Raw genomic sequence first — 22,992 nt, 5'->3', positions numbered from 1 at the left:
CAAGAAGGAGCTTTTGGGAGACAATGGAATTAAGATGACCCCCGGCAAGTTAAGGCCCCTATGTGAGTTGGAACAGCCCACTTTTGGTGTAGGATGGCCCTCACAGGGAACCTTAGATGTCCCAACAGTCTGCTGTGTCTGGCGTGTTGTCACCAGAGACCCAGGTCACCCAGATCAGTTCCCATATATCGACTCCTAGTTAGAGAATGCCCAAACCCTTCCCCCTTGGGTGTGATTTACCTGCAACGAACAGGGACAGGCTAGGGTACAGAAGTCCCCACTTCCACAAATTCTCGCCAGTGATCTGGCAGAAGAACCAGTCTTGCCCCTGCCATATGCTCCCCTGAGACCATCAGCACCTAACCCCCTGGTTCCCGATACTCTGCCACCTTTGGTCTCCCACCACCTCCAGGCTCAGCAGATCCTCTCTCCCCCAGAACCAGCGGCCAGATTGTGCCCTTGGCCAGGCGCAGGCGCTCTCCAGATGCCAGTACGAGAGACGCAGGAACCTGAGAGACACGATGAAAACAAAACCCTCCAGCCTGGCAGCTCCATGATGCATTACCAGCCTTTCCCACTACTGATCTCCTCAACTGAAACCTTAACACACCATCATATTCCAAAAAAACCACAAACCTAATGGAGTCCCTCTTTCAGACCCACTGACCAACTTGGTAAGACTGCCAACAGCTGCTCCACACTTTAACACTGAAGAGAGACAGAGAATTATGAGAGGAGCTCAGCAATACCTTGAAGAACATACACCAGGCAGGGTTGTCGATCCTGGCACCTGAGCTAGGACAGCCACATCTGAAGAACGTCCTACATGGGACTTCACTACAGAAGAAGGACAAGTCCACAACCGCAGGTACCAAGAGACTCCCCTCTGGGGTATCTGAGCAGGGGCTAAGAAGACCATGAATATGACCAAGATACCGTCAATCACCCAGCAGCAAGGGGAATCCCCAGGGATTATTATGAGAGGCTATGCAAGGCTTACCGCATTTACACCCCGTTTTATCCCGAGGCACAAGAAAGCCAACAGATGGTAAACACCTCTTTTTGTGGCCCAAGCTGCCCCAGATATCAGAAGGAAGCTCCAAAAACTCGAGGGCTTCACTGGAATGAACATCACCCAGTTGATCGAGGTTGCTAACAAGGTCTACATGAACAGGAAGGTCACTGCTGAGAGAGAAGCCGAAAAAAAGATGAGAAAAAAGGTCAGCCTCCTTGCTGCTGCTCTGAAGGAAAAGGACAACAAAAGGACAAGGAAGGTCCAGCTGCCAAAAGGGGGGAAGCCCAGAGCCTCCTCAGCAAGGGATCAATGTGTCTACTGCAAGGAGAAAGGACATTGGAAAATAAGGAGGTAGACACAGCTCCCTCCCTTACTATGGCCATGACATATGGCCCTTACTATGGCCCTATGGTGTCTGACAACTCCAGCCCACCACCCAGATACACTAAAAAAGAAAATAAATGGGTTGAGGTCAAAGGGGCCACCCAGACCAAGAAAGGATGGCGGAAACTGCCAGATGGACGCATCTTCGTCCCAGCAACAATGGGAGGGCATCTAGTCAGCAAATACCATCAACTCACCCACCTAGGAAAAACTGCATTAGAGGCCCTCCTCAAAAAACAATATTACTGGGGCGCCTGGGTGGCACAGTCGGTTAAGCGTCCGACTTCAGCCAGGTCATGATCTCGCGGTCCGTGAGTTCGAGCCCTGCGTCAGGCTCTGGGCTGATGGCTCAGAGCCTGGAGCCTGTTTCCGATTCTGTGTCTCCCTCTCTCTCTGCCCCTCCCCCGTTCATGCTCTGTCTCTCTCTGTCCCAAAAATACATAAAAAAAAGTTGAAAAAAAAAAAAACAATATTACATCAATCTGCTGCCCGTGTTGTGTCAGACAATAAGCAAACAATGTGTGACTTGTGCCAAGAATAATGCCTGATCCATGCCGCGACTCCCACCAGGAGTCCAAATAGGAGCTACCCCCTCTGAGGACCTTGAAATAGACTTCACAGATGTCCAACCAAGCCGAAGACTTAGATACCTCCTAGTGATAGTCTGTACATACTCTGGATGGGTCAAAGCCTTCCCAACCAGGACGGAATGGAGCCAGGAAGTAGCTAGAGTCCTCCTGAAAGAAACTGTCCCCCGGTTTAGCTTACCAGCCACAATCCACAGCGATAACAGCCCTGCGTTCATGGTGGACATTATACAAACTTTAACCAACTACCTCAACATCACCTGGACTGCTTACTGGCCTCAAAGCTCAGGGAAAGTACAGCGGATGAATCGCACCCTCAATGGAACCTTAGCCAAGTTCTGTCAGGAAACAGACCTCTCATGGCCGGACCTATTGCCCCTGGACCTCCTGTGTGTCCGTTGCACACCAGAAACTCAAGGTTTCTCCCCTTTTGAATTAATATATGGAAGGCCCCTTCCATGTCTAAAGAGCCTCCCAGGGGACCTACACCAAATAGGGGATAAGGGAATAAGAGAACAACTTCAAGCTTTAGAGGCTACCCTAAATGAGTTACAACGATATACCACAGATAGGGCCCCAATCTCTTTAGGATCCCCTGTACACCCCTTCTCACCAGGGGACTTGGTCTGGGTCAAAGATGGAAAAAAGACCCTCTCAAACCACAGTGGACTGGGCCTCATACCGTTACTGTGACCTCCCTACTGCCCTCAAGGTCACGGACATCACTCCATGGGACCACCACTCCAGAGTCAAGAGGGCCAAACCTGAGGAGCCCCAGACTTAGAAGACTGACCCAAGTCTGACAAAACCGCTCAAAGTGACCTTCTGGAGAGTCCTACATTCTTAGGATCTTCAGCCCTACTCAAACCACACCCAGGAAGCTGGCTGGTCTACAAACGGCAGAAGCTTGCGGAATCTTGCGGAATCGCCAGTCCAATAAAATAAATAGACCGTCCTTACTCCTTGCCATCAGATTGGCAGAGGTTGCCCCAGAAAGCTGGGAAAACGTCGAGGTTCCTGTTCGCACTCACCTTCCTCTTACTGACTGCCTCTAATCTGGACCCCATTCATAAACCTTCAGTCTTAAGGCCCAGTATAAATGAGCGGTGTTACTACCCTAGGGACAAGAATAGCCACGGGGATAGGAGGCACAGGCTCTTCTGTGGAACGATATCATAAACTGTCCCGAGAACTCAATGAAGACATGGAACGAGTGGCTGACTCCCTAGTGTCCTTGCAGGGCCAAATAAGTTCCCTGGCAGGAGTTGCCCTCCAGAACAGATGGGCACTTGACCTCCTCACTGCCAAGAAAGGGGGCACCTGCATCTTCCTCGGAGAAGAATGCTGTTACTTTATAAACCAGTCAGGAATGGTCACAACCAAAGTCAGGGAATTAAGGGAAAGGACCACCCCATAATAAATGAAGATGATGCCCTCTAACACAGCCTAGATAGTAAAGTGTTTTTTGTTGTTTTTTTTAAAGATATAAAACAACAAGGGTGGAAAAAGGAGAAAAAAGTAACAAAACTTTGGAAGCTGGAACACATGCAAATATTTACAGCAGATCCTGGGGAATCAAATCCCAATCCAGCAGTATAGAATGCTGAGACCCAACCCAATTTATAGCCAGAAACCTACACAAGGATCAGGAACGGACAGCACCGCCTCTGGAATTGGAAGTGAAATGGAGAAAGGGCAGGGAGTGAAAGCTGTCTGAGGAGCAGTTAGATCCTTAGATCTCTTCTGCTCCCTGAAAAAAGACTTGAGGTTATCTCTGCAGAATGTAAAAAGGGATGATCTCTGGTTTAGGGGCTAACTGGAAGTGCAGAGGTCTTTAAAACAGTGATGAAGTGCACATGGTTGAAAGCTAAGATCTACCCTTCCCCACTCCCATTCCCACACACTAGCTGCAAAAAAAAAAAGAAAAGAAAAGGCAAATTGTTGTAAATTAGAAGGACGTCCAAATACCTACAAATACCTAGTACTACATAAAAACAGGCAAAGACCTACACCAAGGTACATCACTATTAAATTTCGGAATACTGGGGACAAAGCAGAGATTGAACAAGTTTCCAATGAGTAGGTTCAAACAAAAGAAGAGGACTCAAATTTGCTGAGCACTTCTCAATAGCAACAGAGGACAAGGAGAAATAATTATGCCTTCAAAATTCCAAAGAAAAATATTCCCAATCTAGAATTTTACACTCACACAAACTAGATTTACCAAATGTGAGGACAGAAAGAAAAGACACTCTGACATGGAAAGGCTTAAAAATTACCTCCCATATAATAAATACACTTTCTTAGAAAATCACCAGAGGACTAAGAATTTAAAGTTCTAACAAATTTAGGAAAAGACGGTTTGTTCCTAGCCAGGGTAAACTGCCAAGAGAATCAGTTTCAAATCCATTCAGTTGATAAGGACAACTTAACCCAAAAGGCACTCTTTTAAGCCAAACAATCAGGGACAGATTCACGCCAATAAACACCCCCGCCTGAGGGCCGACAAATGAACTACAATGTCACCCAAGTAACCGTGCATCTACAGATGATGTTAACCTACTTCTACCTCTTAAAATCTTCCAATCCCTGAACTCCACACTCCCAAAAACCACTATGTATGATTAACACTCTGCTTTGTTCAAGATTTGCCTGATCAGATATTCTAGATAGTGGGATCATCACCCTGACACCAAATGAAGAAATAAATCCCAACAAAGAAAGGCATGGATATGAAAAACAGGATATTCAATACAAAAAAGAAGTGAAGGAATATTGGTGAATGGGATTCCAGGATGCTAACTGCACCAGAAGTAGAAGGCAACCAATCCAGACTGAAGCTCTAGGACAGAGCCAGGCATGTTGAAGGCTGTCGTCCCCATGTTCTCTGCCACAGTAGCATCTTTCAAATCCAACACAACTACCAGAGGATGTGCTCTACCTAAGCAAGAGGGTAAATGAGGAATAAGGAAGGTTAAGAGTTACAATACTGGGAATCTAAATTGAAAAGGAAAGAAAAGTCTAAGAATAACAAAGGGAAATCTTCCCCAGAAATGAGCTGTGAAGCAGGCCCAGATAGTAGGTGTAGATAGGAGGACAATGAAGGTCTCTAGAAGAGAAGTTGCCAAAAAAGGAAGAAGATTAGAACTAACACATTACTGTGACTGACCTTATGGAAAACTGCACTGAGAGGCTACTATTTCAAGACACTATCAGCAAATAAAATTTGCACAGGCACAGTAACGTAAACATAAGATTAACTATTTCATTTAACCAGATATTGTAATATAACTAAATTGGGAAGGTAGAGAAGGAATAGCAGTGGTGATGGTGGTTGAAAAACAGTACAGAGGCATGTGGGTGTCTCAGTCACTTAAACAGCGACTTTAGCTTAGGTCATGATCTCGCAGTTCATGGGTTCGAGTCCTGCATCAGGCTCTGTACTGACAGCTCAGAGCCTGGAGCCTGCTTCGGATTCTGTGTCTCCCTCTTTCTCTGCCCCTCCCCACTCATACTCTGCCTCCCTCCCTCCCTCTCTCTCTCAAAAATAAACATTAAAATATTTTTTTAAAAAAGAACAGTAAAACTTTCTCTATCTTAATAGAAACTTAACATATAATGAAAAAATTGGTGAATCAAAAGACAGCACTACACATATATTATTTGGAAATATGGATACATAAATGCCAGAAGAAGAGCTGAAAGTGGTTACCTTTAGGGAAGAAACTAGAAAGCATGGGGATTCACTATATTTTGTTATAAATTCAGTTTTTACTATTTGACTTTTAAAGCTTGTCTATTTTAAACTATATGTCTGTTGATAGAATACAAAAAACAGCAACTGACGAATTTCTTATCTTAAATGTATTGTTCATCATTTAAAAAAATATATAAATAAAATACTTTCAATTGAAAGGAGTAAAAAAAAAAAAAAAAAAAAAAAAATCCTAAGGAAAAAGGTCTCCCTTTTTGTTGGGAGACCTTCACATTTTTTCCTAGTACTGAAAGAACACAAACATACAAAATACAGAAGCTTTAAAAATAAAAAAATTTTAAGGCAAATAATTACCACCTGAGTGGACAAAATTCAGTAATTGTAATACCAGGAAGATTGTAGGTCTGATCTTACTTACAAATTCATTAACGATCAGGAGAGTGCAAATAACACATTTAATTAAATTTGCTCATTTATCTATTTGGGGAAGTACGATTAACAGCAGTGAGAGAGAGAGTAGTAACATAAAAGGACAGAGACGAATTAAAACATTGCCCAAAACAACCAAATTGGAGAGTGGATGGAAAGCTAAGTAAAATTAGGGGCTAAAGACAACAAAAGAGAGGTATCAGAGGCTTATTTGCCATCATTTTACGGCACACTGTGGCAACGTGGAGTAATTTCAGCCAATGCCAATGTTGAGGAGATACATAAAACACACACATTATGTATACGTATGTTTGTACACACACAAGCATACACATACGTACATACACATAATTTTTTCCTTATGAGAGACTGATAATCCTAATTAAACAAGGATCTGTGGGGCACCCGGGTGGCTCAGTCAGTTAAGTGTCCAACCCTTGATTTCGGCTCAGGCTGTGTTCTCACAGTGGTGAGATCAAGCTCCACAGTGAACCTGGAGCCTGCTTTTGATTCTGTCTCTCTTTTTGATTCTGTCTCTCTTTCTTTCTTTCTTTCTCTCTCTCTCTCTCTCTCTCTCTCTCTCTCTCCCCCCCCCCTGCCCCCATCCCCCACTCTGGCATGAGTGCATGCTCTCTCTCAAAATAAATAAACTTAAAAAAAAACAAACAAGGATTTGTAAAGGATTATACCCTAAAAACAAAGTACTGTTAACGCAATCTGACAAGAGTGGTTTTATATTCATAATTTGTATAAGTACAGAAACTCTATCAAGGATTACCAATAATGACAAACTGTCCTAAAGACAATTAATTCTGTTGTCTACCTTGTATTCTTCATCTAGCCACACTTGGATTATCCTGATTGTTCCTGTTCTTTATTCCCAGGCACTGACCACTCAGAATAGTCTACATTTACCCATCTCTCCAGCAGAAAGGTGTCGCTATGTGACTAATTTTCACCAATAGAATATGAGCAAAAGTGATACGTGTAACTTTCAGTAAGTATCCTTAAAGGGAAGGAGATGTGTTCTTTTCTTCCTCCTTTCTGATGGATGGAATGTGAATGAAACAGCTGGAGCTCCAGTAACTATCTTAGACTATAAAGTGACTTCAGAAAAGAACAGAATCCATGCAGAGAAGTGCAACAACATGACACCATGACAGACAGACCATACCAGTCCTAGACTACTTTGGGAATTCCTGACGTTGAGCGAAATACACTTCTATGATGTTTAAATCTCTGCTATTTGGTTGCAACCAAATCTAATCCTAATTAGTATAACCGCTATGCTAAGGCACACTCCTTGTTTTGTTTCTCTAAACATTCTCCTGCTGCTCCTTTATTGTGAGTATTCCTCAATACTCTATTGTTGGTCTTTTCCACTCTTCTCCCACTGGGTTCTAGGCCAGCATTCTAAAATAACATCTCTATGTGTCAGATCTTTGAGCTCTAGTTTTATCTCCAGCTGCCTATCATTCCACTTGTATGTGACATAATTAAACAGGAATACAAGTGATTTTTAAAACGCACACATTAAATAAAGTAGTGGTGGTAGCAATAGCAGTAGTTATTGTGAGGGTAATAAATAGCTAATATTTACTGAGCTCTTAATATTTATTAGGCACAGTTCTAAGAGCTAATCCTCACAACAATCCTATGAAGCAGGAAGTATTGTGCCATATCCATTTTAAAAATGAGGAAACTGAGACCCAGACATGTTAAGTAACTTGCTCAAAACATATAACTAGTGTATCAAAGAGATCATTCAAACCTAGGCTGTCTAGAACCCAGCCTCCTAACCAATGTACACTAGTACTTTATTCTTAGGATGCTATCACAGCTTAAGACTTTTTAAGTTGGCTTCAGCAACTACATGACAGTCATTTAAATATCCACCATGGTAATAAGTTTTATGCCTCTGCAGAATCATTTTTAGAAACTGTCAAATATCACTTAGAAATAAGTAATTAAGATGAGTGATCAAGCTAGAAAATACTCTCTTGAAAACAAAGGATATGATCATCAAGCAATGAGACTGGTTTTCTTGTATTGACTCTACTATTTCTGAAAGCAGTTTCAAAAGACAAATTCCAAAGAATACTTATTTGCTAAAATAAATGTATGGCCTCAAAAACAAATACTTTAAAAGTGAGACCTTTCATTTGTACATTCTTTAGTTTTAAAGCACCAGATTTTTTTTAACTAGCACTCAAATGATCTAAAACCTAAAATTTACATTAGCACTTGAACTCATTATCTTTCTCCCTAGGCCTATCTGAGCTCTTTTCCCAATGTCACTATCAATGACACTACAATATACCTGCTAGGTCAGGCTCAAAACTTTGAGATATTCTGATTCTTTCAGCTTTTCCAACCCCATATTTACTGTTCTTCCTCCATGAGAGCTATCATGTTTTCTGTTTCCACATTACCCCACTACTGCCGTATTGAAATACTCCCCAGCCACTCTCAACTAGAGGTTAGCCCACAAAGCTGCCAGGACAACCATTCTCACTGTTTTTATCATACGACTTTCCCTGGTATTCAGGGAAATACTCGCCCTGGTATTCAGATTGGCAATGGGAAAGCCAGAATTTGAACCCATTTCCTAGGTTCCCACTCAAAGTGAATACAAATTTAAAGATCACTGCCCAGAATATAATTCATGCTAGTTCCAGAAACTGCCAGACACTACTCATAAACATGTTACCTTTCTCTAAAAAAAATCAGGATACAAAATTTATATACAATAGCAAGAGATCCCAATTTAAGTGCATCTGTATTACATTAATAGGCATACATAGGAAGGAAATAATCTTAAATGTTAATAGTTACTTCCAGATGGTAAAATATGGATATATTTTCCAAATCCTCTATAATGAGCACATATTGAATTTATAATAAGAAATACTTAAAAATTAAAACTATATGACATTATGAAGTCAAAGATAAATTCCTTGACATTGAACTCAAGTGTCAGAAGCAAAGAAAAGTTTCAGGCTACCCAAGGAAATAAACAAGAAGCACAGTACAAAAAAGAAACACTACAGCAATAAGTGAAAGAAAAGCAACGTCACATTAACAACAATGGTCGCAGAAACCAAGAGCTACGTGGCTCCTGGGGCTTGTTGACTCCAGTACTTAATAAATCATTGGTTCTTACACTAGAAGAGTCAGTCAAGAGGCCTAAAAGGTCACTGGAAATTCTGAATGTATTGAAAGATGGTCACACTGAGATTGAAACTGTTATTTGGGATAGCTGTAGAGAATAACACACCACATAAACAAATCAAGACTACTAATTTTCCTTCTGGGTAGTCTCCTAAAATGAAAATGTGAAATGAAAGCACAAAAGTTCTGAAAAGATTCATAGGATAAAAAAACTTAGGACCACTAAATAGGCTATAAATTCAACTTTTCCTGGCACTAGTTTTTTTAATTCCAGTCCAACATCCCTTACCCAAAACACCTGGGGCCAGAGAGGCTTCACAATTCACGAACTTTTTTTATATTTTACAAAGGTTAATATGGTACACATTCCATATGTTACAAAATATTCCAACTAGGGCTTCGGGCAAAACTCTAATTAAACACATTAATACTTCTATGGGAAAAGTATAAATCACTATACTATGTAAAATAAAGACTACAAGTAGCCTGACATCAGTGCAGACTGAATTTTGCTGCCAACACAGTTTGCCACAAACTTCTTAAAGACTTCCCATTCTCGTAACAGTTTGAATTTAGGAAACATGGATAAGAAATTATGGACCTGAAACTGGTTACATCTAAGAGGTGGAATTATGCATGGATTTTATTTCTTTCCTGATATTCCACATATTCAACAGTGAACATGTACCATATTATTTACAAAACAATACTTGAAATTTAAAAAGGGATGTGAAAAAGCCCAAATACAGATACTGACCAACTTGCAAACTGGGTTAAAAAAAGAAGTAAGATCTTGTTCAGATTTCAAAAGCCAAAAAAGTAACTTAAAATAGCTCTGAGTTTAAAAGTTTTTACAAGTTTAGTATAAGTATTTAAAATAAATGAATAAAAATGCTATCAACAGTGGGGGAAATCCTTACTAAGACTCAACAGGAAATTTATGAACTGAAATTCAAAATGTGATAATTGTATTAACTCATTTGTAACTTACTATTTTTCAGTTCAATTGCTTGTGACAGACTGTCTTTCCCAAAGATGGCACCTATCTCCTGTCCCCAGCCTTTCTTACAATGTGACTTTGACACTTCTCCCGTGAGAAGTGGGTTCAGTGTAACTGCTATTTTTGACTCTGGCAAGTTTATGTCACTATGTAACTTCCACGAGTAGGTCCCAAAAGGCAATACAGTTTCCGCGTGGTTCTTTTAGGATTCTCATTCTTAGGAAACAGTCACCACCTTGCTCTCAAGAAGCTCCACTGGTCTATGTGGAGAAACTGTAGCCAGGTGTTCTGTGGGACAGCCACATTAGCCCCCAGACATGAATGCTGACACCTCCAGGAGCCGGCAGGTCACCACCAGCTTTTAATTATAAGTCTTTCCACCTAAAGGTCAGGTAAGCCATCTCCTCACTACCTTGTCTGAATTCAGACAAAATCCACAGCATAATAAAATGGGTATTTTACACCGCTAAGTTTTGGAGTGGCTTGCTACACAAAAAGCTAACCAGAAAAAGCGCCCTTTCCTAGTTCAGTAGGAACTAGTTCCATTCATATGAAAGCTATACACGTACGTGCACACACTCTAATATCAAGCTTTCTCAACACTGAAGGTCTAATCTGCCAATGAGAAATTGGACAGACCTATTTAAATAAGACAGTTTCCACTTGGGAACTCAACAATTCATGTCAAATATATTCTGAGTACCTGATACATGTAGAACACTTTGCTAGATGTTTAAAACACAAAGGTAAATAACATATAGCTATTAATCTAATCTAGAATGGGAGGAAATAAAAACAAGTATACAAATAGTTTACAGAAGTATTTAAGTGCCAAAACTGGTACATAAAGTTAATTCCACCACAGTTAATTTATAAAATCATCTGGACTCATAAAAAGCTTTTTGATTTCTTTAGGAAAGTAGAAGAGCTTTGCAGATGCCTAGAAAAAAAGACTAAAAAAATGTGAAAAATGTGGCCTTCGTTATGTGCTTATATTATGAGGCTGTTTTTTGTTTTAATTCTTTATTTCCCAAGTTTTCGACAGCAACCATGTACCAGATTTATTAAGAAAAAAAATTGGGGGGGGGGGGCACCTGGGTGGCTCAGTCAGTTAAGCATCCGACTTGGGCTCTGGTCATGATCTCCGGGTTCGCGAGTTCCAGTCCCCAGACCAGCTCTGTGCTGACAGCTCAGAGCCTACAGGCTGCTTCGGATTCTATGTCTCCCTCTCTCTCTCTGCCCCTCACCTGCTTTGCACTCAGTCTATTTCTCTCTCTCTCAAAAATAAACATTAAAAAAATTTTTTTGAATTAAAAAAAACATTTAAAAAATTTTTAATTTTTTTAATGTTTATTTTTCTGGGAGACACAGCCTGAGCAGGGGAGGAGCAGGGAGAGAGGGTGACACAGAATCTGAAGCAGGCTCCAGGCTCTGAGCTGTCAGCACAGAGCCCGACGTGGGGTTTGAACTCAGGAACTCTGAGATCATAACCTCAGCCCAAGTCAGAAGCTTAACAGACTGAGCCACCCAGGTGCCTTGGAAAAAAATGTTTTTTATTTATTTTGAGAGAGAGAGAGAAAGAGCAGCATGAGCAGGGGAGGGATGGAGAGAGAGAGAATCTCAAGCAGGCTCTGTGCTGACAGCACACGGAGCCCAATGTGGGGCTTGATATCACAAACCATGAGATTATGACCTGGGCCAAAATCAAGAGTTGAATGCTTTTTTTTTTTTTTTTAATTTTTTTAACATTTATTTATTTTTTTTAATTTTTTTTTTTTAACGTTTATTTATTTTTGAGACAGAGAGAGACAGAGCATGAAGGGGGGAGGGGCAGAGAGAGAAGGAGACACAGAATTGGAAGCAGGCTCCAGGCTCTGAGCCATCAGCCCAGAGCCTGACGCGGGGCTCGAACTCACGGACCGCAAGATCGTGACCTGAGCTGAAGTCGGACACTTAACCGACTGCGCCACCCAGGCGCCCCAACATTTATTTATTTTTGAGACAGGGAGAGACAGAGCATGAACGGGGGAGGGTCAGAGAGAGAGGGAGACACAGAATCTGAAATGGGCTCCTGACTCTGAGCTGTCAGCACAGAGCCCGACGCGGGGCTCGAACTCACGGACCGCGAGATCATGACCTGAGCCGAAGTCGGCCGCTTAACCAACTGAGCCACCCAGGTGCCCCAAGAGTTGGATGCTTAACTGACTGAGCCACCCAGGCACTCCAAAAGAAAACAATAGTTTTATTTAATTTTTTTAAAATGTGTTTAAAATACACTATGAAGAGAGTCAAACAAGAGGTTAATAGATCTGTAACAGAAGCTATTCTGGTGTCAGCATACCAAATATACAAAATAAATTTAGAATTTAAGGAGAATTTTCAGTAGAATAAAAACTGCATAAACATGTTACTTGTTTGCTGTTAGTATCTACTTTTCTTCCCTTTCCTTGCTAATTACAAATATTTAGAAGGTCTCCTCAGGTAACAGAAAACAACTACCTCAATAAGCTCTCCATCTCCTGGTCATGCCCTCCCAGATCCCTCCGGCATTCTGTCTCCCTCTCTGCACCTATCATTTCTAAGGTGGCCCTTCTCTCTACATCTCTGATTACTCTTCTTTCTAACTCTGCCTCAGACTGTCTCTCTCAGTGTTTCTGACTTCCCGTCTCTAGATGACCCTCATTCTCTGCCTATTGTGTGTGTTCTTCTTTCTGTTTCCCTCCAGTGCGTATGTCTGTGTGTGCGTGGATAGGTGTTTGTGTTACTCTCATGGACTCTGCCTTTTGGTCAGTTTCTTCCCCACAGCTACCTACCCCATTTCCAAGACATTTCTGTCACCTTTTCCCTCTAATCTTGGTAAACTAGCAGGAATGGTATTATTATCCCTATTTTATAGATGATAAGAAAACACATACTGGACTACTGATATAAATTTGAGAGTTTAGGATTTATATCCAAGTGCTTCTCTTCTTTAATACTCTTCTGGTATTCCATGGCAAAAAAAAAAAAAAAAAACTTGAAACAGCCCAACTGCAAGCCAGTATTAACACTACATGTATTCTTTCCTAAGAAGCAAATCTCCTATTAAGGAGTGCCACATACCTTTTGCCTCTGTTTTTGCCTCTGTATCAAGTAAAATGGTCAGCTGTCAGAAATCTATACCATCATATTAACAGGTTAACAGTGTTATTTGGGAATCTCACAATACTAGACACCAGACCTGCTGTTTCCAACAGTGCTTCTCTATTTTTATCCCTAGTCTGGAAACAACCATGTTTGACATTAAAAAAAAAAAAAAAGATATAAGAGGGACAACAAATGTTAATAAAACTGAAGAGTGAATCTGAAGAATGGAAAGCTATATAGAAAGCTAGCATGAGACAAGTGAAAAATGCACACCACAGACTGGAAGCAACTGGTCTATGTTTTATTGAGAGAGTAGAAAACCCTCTTCAAATGCAGGCTTACAGCTTGCTGAACAACACCCTATAACTTCTCTTCTATCTAAAGCTCTGTCAACTGGAATTTTCCCGTAATTCAATAAACTCTTATGACTTACCCAGACTTCATCCATCCTGCTGGGCTCATCACCAAGGAACTCTAAATGTTTTCTCCACTAGCTAAGAGCACATTTTCTGATGGGTGGCAGAGAAGTAGGGTTCTCTTTCAAGCTACCAATAGCCTAGTTCCATTTCTTTCCACTTCTATAAGTGGGAAGTCTGCAACAAATACAGTTCAACAAAGAAGAAATGTCTAAATTCTAACTCAGGTTAATGACTGTCAAAGATCACCCTGTAGGTCCCCAATTTTATACAGAGTGTGAGGGCTAGTCTTATATTTATACAGGTTTATCATTAAAAATCTATACTTTTACGTCAGGCTCTGGGCTGATGGCTCGGAGCCTGGAGCCTGCTTCCGATTCTGTGTCTCCCTCTCTCTCTGCCCCTCCCCCGTTCATGCTCTGTCTCTCTCTGTCCCAAAATAAATAAACATTGAAAAAAAAAAAAATTAAAAAAAAAAAAAAAAAGGGGCGCCTGGGTGGCGCAGTCGGTTAAGCGTCCGACTTCAGCCAGGTCACGATCTCGCGGTCCGTGAGTTCGAGCCCCGCGTCAGGCTCTGGGCTGATGGCTCGGAGCCTGGAGCCTGCTTCCGATTCTGTGTCTCCCTCTCTCTCTGCCCCTCCCCCGTTCATGCTCTGTCTCTCTCTGTCCCAAAATAAACAAACATTGAAAAAAAAAAAATTTAAAAATCTATACTTTTATTCTGGCACTAGTTCACTTAATTCTATTATGTCTAATGAGTACATAAGTACTGAATCGACAATATACCAGTTTTATCATTCATTCTGGTGAGCTATTTTGTGAATGGTTAGTCTACGGAGCTAATGAGGACAGGGTCACAGATTGGAAAATCTTGGCCAATTAGCTTTGCTGTGTTTCATGGGTTGATGGTTACAGTCAACAACCTTAACCTTGGCTAACAGAAACAAAACAAAACAAAATACACTAATCATGTGAAGTATTAGAGGAATGAATTATAAATGTTTGACCAAAATCAGTGATTATCATAAAAATATAATAATAAAATTTTTTAAAGTAATGCTAACATAATCTACCTTTTGCTAAGCCTGGTTAGTATGTGCCTAGTTCAAAAAATCTCTAATCTTTTCAGTCATGCAAGATTGGTTATTATCATCCCTGTTTTACAGATGATAAGAAAATGAACTCAGAATGATAATATGAACCGAAGTCATAACCTATTAAGTGGTGGAGCCTGAATTCAAACTTTGATTTGACTCCAAAGCTTAGGTTATTTCCACAATACCATATAGTTTCTCAACAGCATGCCTTAGGGACATACGACAATCAGAACTTACTCAGAACTATTCACAGTCATTACTGAGCATATCCACTACGTACACTTAGATGCTAAAGCTGAGAATGAGTTTACCTTCCAAAACTTCTTTAAGCAAAACAGCAAAGATTCTTGTTCTTTAAGAACACAAGCATTTAAGACAAAGGAAAAAATAATACATTATAGCATACAAAGTAATTTTTAATGGAAATGACTATTATCATAGCTTTGTATAAAAGTCTATAGTGAAAAAATAGTTATCTTGCAGATTCATAACTGTAAGAATGAAATTACCAGGGCAGAGCCAGAGGATACCACATTAAAACAGAGTAAAGGAAACATTTCCTAAAAATCTGAGTCTGCAGGTATCTTGTAGTCAAAACTCATTTGTAGGAAATAAAAATAAATACTTCAATTCTTAACCCTAAGATTTTGCTTTGACCAACAGATCAATTTTCTCTATTAGACTATCCTTCTTGGTTCCTCTCAACTCTCACTCCTTGCAAATGTGTACACCAATGTCACCAAGAGTTTTACCTTAATAAAAAATGAGGTCACCAAGCTCTCTGGAACCTACCCACTAAGCTAACTAACTTTAAGAGTCAAACAGTCTGACTTAAAAAAGAAAAAAAAAAAAGAAAAAAAAAAAAAAGGCAGCAATGAGGGGAAGGACCAAAAAATGGCTCTATAAAACTATGTCCTAGTCAATAGTCAATAACTAAGTCATAAACACAGATAATTGTTCTACTACAAGCTACAATGTGCAGACAGAAAACAGCATCCTTACTGCAGGTTACAAATGAAGCACCAAAGCACATCCCAAACAACAATCTTTTCACAATAGCATTTTAGAAACCTCTAAAAGTGAAAAATAGCCTAATATAATCTTTATATAAAATACAATTGCTAAGAAACACACTGCAGAATGAGAACTTCTATTTACAGTATTTTGGGGAAAAAAAAGAATCTCAAGAAAATACATTATCTAAATTATCATTTTTTGATCATCATAGTCAACAATTACAATAGCAACAAAGCAATGAGCACTTACTCTATGCACTACTGAGTTTCTTATATTAACATCTCATTTAATCCTTATGAACACCTTGCAAGATAAATGTTATTGTCTCTATCCTAGAAACTAGTAATCAGGCTCAGGGGAGTCAACTAATTTGCCAAAAGTCATAAAGTAAGTCACAACACCAGGATTTGAACGCAATGTGTTCAACTTTGTACATTGGACTAATTCACTGTACCGCCATCCTGTTTTTTTGAACCACATTTAAGCATTTTCCAACCGATGGTATCAGTATAAATATAAGTTAGGATTACCTTATTACTACACCTCCGAACCCTTATATTGATTGTAAAATCCCATTCTCTACAAGGGGAAAAATAAGACAAAAAAGCTACCTGCTTAGAGTCTCAGATCTTAACTGCCAGAACACTGGAATATGGGCTATTTATATTCTGAATTCTAACTATGAGGAAACAGACTTCTAGCATACATACCTAGGACAGATGAAGATGACCCCAGTATTTCAGCTACTGTGCACACAAGGTCAGTGGAACTGTGTTAGAATTAGAGCTAGACTTAGCACCAGAAGTATCTTAAAGGGGGTAAAAAAATACGAGACCTGCTGGAGACAGGCATCAGTTTAGCACAACTGATGAACAGAAAGTGCTGAGATCCTTGTACTTTTGTGGTGAAGGAAGGTTATAACTGAGCAAAATGGGTTGACAGGCGAGTGTGTTGGGGGTAGGGAAGTGTCCTAACTCTGGGAGACCTTAATTTGCAGATGAAGTTTAAAACGGACTCCACAGGTGACAGGGCCTTCAAGTCACCTCTTCAAGAGGTACATGGCTTAACGTTTGCATGGCTTGTATTCGTTTCCAAAGTCACTTCCCCTTATTTATTAAATCATTTGCTTTTCACAAAGAGCATGGTCATGTTTATAATCGAGTTTCAAAGACATGAACGTGGTTTTAAAATTCAACTGACCTAGACTGGAGACAGGAGGATAAAGTTATATCTGATACATGCTTTCTCCCACGTATCACATATTATCCGCTGACGCCCACAACACTGAAGGCAGGCAGGCCAAAGACTAGTAGCCCCATTTTTCAGATCTAGAAACCGAGGCTGCGGAAAACGGGTTACAAAAGATCACAAGTCCAGCAAGTGACAGACCTGAGACTCGTCTCAGGACATTAGTCTCCAAACCCTGTGCTTCTTTCCTTTCTCAACTCTGAGAGGCGGCTTTATTGAGTAAAGAAAACTTTTAATAATCGGACTTCGGGGTTTCCGAGGGCCGCCCAACAAACCAGGAAGTACATCCTCCCCTTCGGACAGCTCACTCCCAGCTCATGCCCATAGCCCGGGGCTCCTGGACAGCCGAGCGGACTCCCTCAAAATGCTCGCAGCCCGGAAATCGCCAGCAGCCCCGGGGTCTTCTCGGGGCGGCCTCTGAGGCCCACAGCCCCGTTGACCCCTGGGGGGATCGCCACGGACCCGCTCAGTACCTGTTGAAACCCGGGAAAGGAATGTCCTCTCCGCAGAGAGTATTTGGGAAGAGGCCCCAAAGCGGGCGCTCAGCCTCTAGGACAGCAAAAGGGCCTCGGGAGGATCCCTGCAACCCAGGGCCCGCAGGGGTCGAAGGGCGGCAGCTTCCCAGTAACCTCCGCCCCAGACGGAGACCCGCCCCGTGAGTCACGTGAGGGGAAAAAATACCGGTAACTAACAAAAAGAGAAAGGAAGTCTTGTCCAAAGTGTGTGGGGAGAAGTGGAGCGACCAGCCCCAGCTAAGGGTGTAGAGGCAGGAAAGGACAGGGACGTGGGGCTACTCGTTACCGGGCGTGCCGTCGCTCTCCGCTTCCGCCACCTCCTCGAAGCTCTTGCTCTTCCGCTCGCGCCGCTGGGGCGCGCGCCAGGCCTCGACTCCTCCCCCCAGCCGCGCCGCGGGGCCTTCTGGGGGCTGTAGTCCCTCCAGGCCGGGGCTGCGCAGGCTGCCTCCCGGTCACGTGGGGGGAGGGCTGGCAGAGCTGCAAGGGCGAGAAGGGGTTTGCGCTTCCGTCTGCTCGACCCTCTTGGCTTCGCTTTAGCTATAAACGTGCTAAGACGTCCTCCCGTCCCGCTCTTACACCATCCCGCCTTTTCCGTTAACGGCCAAGTTTTTTTGAAAAAGGCAATATAATCCATCGTCTCCACTTCCTCCTTCGTGCTCTGCCCTGCAGGTTCTGCTCCCGAAGAAAATGGCAATGTGGCCATCATTATCTTAATTGCCAAACTCACGTGAGGAATTTCCGGGTCTTCTAACTTAACCTTTAGACGCCATTTGAGGCTGTTGGACATTCTTTATCATTTATTTTCTATGTCACTCTCTGGATTTTCTTTCTTCCTCTCACGCCATCCTTCTCAGTCTCCTTCAAGAATTCTTTTTCTAACCCATCTCTTAACTATTAGTAGTGTTCTCCAGAGTTCCTGGCAATGAAGTGAAAGGTGCGGGCCGAGAAACCTGAGCTTCCCAACGTCATAAACAACCCCTTCTCATCCACGTCCCACAGGCATCTCAAATGTAGCAATTTGTAAAGCAAACCACCCATCTCCTATTGACTAATATTCACTCCAACTTCCAACCTACATTTCTCTTTCTCTTGCTTCCTCTTCCACCCATGCCCACACAGTCACCAAATTTTGTAGAGTCTATCTCCCAAGTATCTCTTGACTCTGCTCTCTCCTCACGACCACTGCCAGGGATTTAACTCAGACCTGCATTATTTCTTGCATTGGCTTCCTTACTGGTCTCAGCACCTCAGCACCTCTAGTCCTCCCTACTGCTATCTGGCCCAGTTATGCAAATGGCAAATTTAATCATGTCACACTTTTGGTAATATTCCCTAGAGGATCCACTTGATTGAATTTGGGAAGAGGTATGGAGGTGAATCCCTTCCGTAGCTTTTATAAAATGAGAATGCCAGCTGCACTATTCCCTGCCCTCCCTATCCTGTATTGTGGTTGGGAGGTTCAAAGAAAGGAGACTTATAACAGATCTTATTTTAGGGTAGATGCGCATAGGCAAACTTCAAAGGTTCCCCAGGTGATTGAATCACTTAACAAGGGTGTTTTTTATTGACTACACCAGGCATTGTTCTGGGTACTGAGAAAATACTAGTAAACAAGACAGTCCCTGCCCTTGTGGAGTTTACATTCTCTTGGAAGAGACAGATTTTAATCAAATGATTACATACCAAAAACAAAACCAACAATAATAACAACAAAAAACACAATTACCAGCTGTGATAAGAATTGTACAGGAAAAACAATCAGTCCCTTTCCCTTTCTTTCTGACACCTGCTCCAGCCCAGGGTGGGAATCCTCAGCCTATCAAACAAAACCTGTCAGGAGCTAATCTCCTTCCATTCCCTCCCACATACATCTAGATTTACCAGACTGCCTGATCACACTTGCTCGCTCACCTTTGCAAAAGCTGTCCCTCTGTTTGGAAAACCCTTTCCCTTCTCCCTGTGCTAACTTCTACCCTGTCTAATTCTCCTCTGTTGGACTAACAGCAAACCCAACAGAACACCAGCCACATGGAAGGATTTTCTGAGGATTGAACAGAGTCAGCTGATAACTCTTAGGCAAACAGGGGAGCCAGGAACAGTTGAATGTGGGCTACTGGGAGCAGGGCTACGTTAGCCAATTTAGAGGCACAGGGCCTGAGCCAACACCCATCCTTCAAAACACAGATCACGTGTCACCTCTTCCAGGAAGTGTTTGCCGAGTTCCGCCAAGATGAAATACTGCCTCTTTCCTGGGTATTCATTGCATCCATGCCAACCTCTCTTCCAGTGAAACACTACACCCAGATCACACCAGATTTGAAGAGCCAACTGTTAAATATTCGGGAATTTTCCAAGTCAGTTTCTAAAGCATTGGAAGCTTGAAATCAGCAGTGATGGGAGTATTTACACCACCATGGAAATAAGCAAATGACAAATGAGGGCCTTTGGGTTTTGTTTTGTTTTGTTTTCCTTTTTGGAGAGCCAGTTTGCCAGCACATCACTGCCTTTATCATCTCATGCATCTCTACATTGTATCGTGGTGATTACTCCCCTATTACATGGATCTCTTGCAACAGCTTCACTTAGCAAATTTTTATTGTTATTTATTACTATGCACCAGAAACTAGCAAGATGCTGAAGGGATGGGTATACAGTGGAGAACAAAAAAGCCTGGTCCCTACTGTGAAGGAGCTTACAAGCTAGCAGATTAGACAGAAAATAAACAAAGACCTCTACATTTACAAATTGAGCTGGGCTGCTTTGTGACAAAACATCCTGGCAATGAATGGTAGTGGACAGAGAATACTACACTACTTTAACAAGGTGGTCCAGGGATGCCTCTCTGAGGAGACGATCTTTCTACTGGGCACCAAAGGGTTAGAAAGAGATGGTCAAGGGGAAAAGTGTTCCAACCAAAGGAATCAGGCTATACACAAGAGAGGTAGGCTGTTTGAAGGACAGAATGGTCAGTTTTACTGGGATGGTGTAATGATTAATTGTATTTGTCAACTTGACTGGGCCACAGGGTGCCTAGATTAAACATTATTTCCGGTTGTGTCTTCAAGGATGTTTCTGGTGAGATTAGCATTTGTTGGACTCAGTAGATTATTCCCTTCTTCAGTGTGGTCAGGCATCATCCCATCTACTAAATCCCTGAATAAAACAAAAATCTGGGGAAGGGAGGATTCATTCCCTCCTTGCCTGTCTGTTGAACTGAGGCCTTGGTCAGTTGGTCTTCACCTGCCCTTGGACTGGGATTCACACCATTAGCTCCCCTGGTTCTCAGGCCTTTGGACTCAGACTAGAATTACACCAGCCGCTTTCCTGGGTCTCCAGCTTGCAGAGGGCAGATTGTGAGACTTCTCAGTCTCTACAATCACAGGAACCAAGTCCTCACAATATAAAAAATACATAAATCTCTTCTATATATACGTATAAGTGTACATATACATAAAAAACATTAATAGGAGATCTATATCTCCTGTTTATATACACATATTTCCATAAATAGGAAATACAGATACAGATGATAGATAGTTAGATAGATGGATATCCTATTGGTTCCTAATTCTCTGGAGAACCCTGACTAATTGTGGGTTGAGTGATCCAGACTACAAGATGAGGTCGTTGGAACCAGGTATGCATAGCCTTGAGGCCACAGTGAGGACCCTGGGTTAAATTATAAACACAAAAAGGTTCAAACAAGGGGATGATGTTAGCCGATTCATGTTTTGACACAATCACTCTTGGTTTTGTTTGGAGGCCCACAATAGAAGTGGGAGCCCACTTGTTGCTATAGTCTAGGTGAGAAATCATGAAATGAAATGCTGGCAGTCATACGAAATGGGTGGATTGGACAGCTATTTTGCAGACTGAGTCAACAGGATTTGCCGATGGATTGAATGTAGGGGACAATGGGCTGGTGAAGAGAAGCGAGGACCCAGGGACAGAGATTGCTCATATTCATCTCCATATCCTCAACCTCTAGAATGGGCCTGGTTCGTAGCAGGTGTTCAATAACTGCGTGTTGAACAATTTTATCCATTCTACATGCTAAGCTCTGTGCCCTATCAATGTCACATTGCTTCGTACAGGGCCTCTCTAGCCCATATAGTAACTTTGTGAAAATTAGAAAAAAAAAAAAAAAAAGGTGCCCCTTCCTACAGGTGCACATAGCCCATCACCAGGGTGTACAGATGAACCTGCAGTCTACATTTCAGCCCCCACTTGCTTTCTCAGCTGGCACCCTTGTGGTATGTGTAGTCTGCACAACCACATACAGCATCTCTGGTTTAACAATCCTGGGAGCTGGTTTTGTGGCATTAAGCCCAGTATTCTTGGAGAGAACTTGGGGTGGAGAGAAAGAAAGCTGCCTGCCTGGGGTCACTGGAGCTGCTGCTGTGACTGAGATTCAAACCTTTGCCCTCTGAATCCCTGTGGGCTCTTTAGCCTTGGAGCCACATTGTCTCTCCCAAATCACTCGGCCCATCAATAAAAGGCTAAATTCAAAATGGTGACTTTGCTTCCTTCAGTTTCTCGTGTGTCTCAGTTACTATTGTTAGACTGTTACACGTTTACATAGTATCCAATATGTGCTCAGTGCCTCACAAAATACAATAAAGGAACATGAAACCAAAGGGTCTTGATTTTTTTTACGAACAGAATAAATAAGGAATGGCTGGTTTAAAGGGCCCTTAGTTCTTGGATTAAAATGCACTGTGGTATATTGGTTTAAGGTGATACCGTAAACAATACAGAAAAAAAAAAATGCCTGTGTGCAAGCTGTTTCTCCTTTGCGCCCAGGACCAGGAGTGGGAGGATACCGGAGCAGCTGGCTTCAGAAATGCAAACTAGGGAGAAGGTCAAGGACCTAAGGAAGAGAAGGAAACAGCCGGAGGGGAGAAAAGGATTGTCCCTTTAGTAAATAACAGCACTTAATATATAACAAGTGCTTAACGTGTGCCAGAAGATGTGCTAAGCCCTTTACGTGTCCGGTGTGAGTCAATCTTCACACAACCCTACAAGGTACCTTCTATTATTACTGTTAGGCAGGAAGCTAGGCATGAGTGACAGGAGGATGGACCTTAGATGTCCTGATGGCGGGCCCCAACGTAGGGGCAGCCCAGGGACCACCCCATTCCACCCCTCTAGCAGTTGGTTGGGGTTACAGCACCTCGGCAGAGGAAGAGTTAAGTTTGTTGGGCTCCTTGCGCTTGTGCAGAAACAGCAGTCTTGTTCTTATTTGACCTCTGTCTCTAGGATAGAAATAATG

General features: G+C 42.0%; 1 protein-coding gene across 3 annotated transcripts in view; it reads right to left on the bottom strand.

The window, feature by feature from the left end:
* Positions 1-18,104, bottom strand: part of R3HCC1L (R3H domain and coiled-coil containing 1 like) — a 94,903-nt gene extending 76,799 nt beyond the window's left edge. Inside the window, exon 1 of one of the 3 annotated variants that reach the window (XM_043597196.1) lies at positions 18,007-18,104. The gene's annotated coding sequence lies outside the window, so the exon portion shown is untranslated. The other 2 variants (XM_043597195.1, XM_043597197.1) reach the window with 2 other exon arrangements.
* Positions 18,105-22,992: the final 4,888 nt, after the last annotated feature.

This window comes from Prionailurus bengalensis, chromosome D2 (genome assembly GCF_016509475.1).
Source record: "Prionailurus bengalensis isolate Pbe53 chromosome D2, Fcat_Pben_1.1_paternal_pri, whole genome shotgun sequence".
NCBI lineage: Eukaryota > Metazoa > Chordata > Mammalia > Carnivora > Felidae > Prionailurus > Prionailurus bengalensis.
The sequence above is the reverse complement of the archived record's forward strand: the minus strand, read 5'-3'. Positions and strand labels throughout refer to the sequence as shown.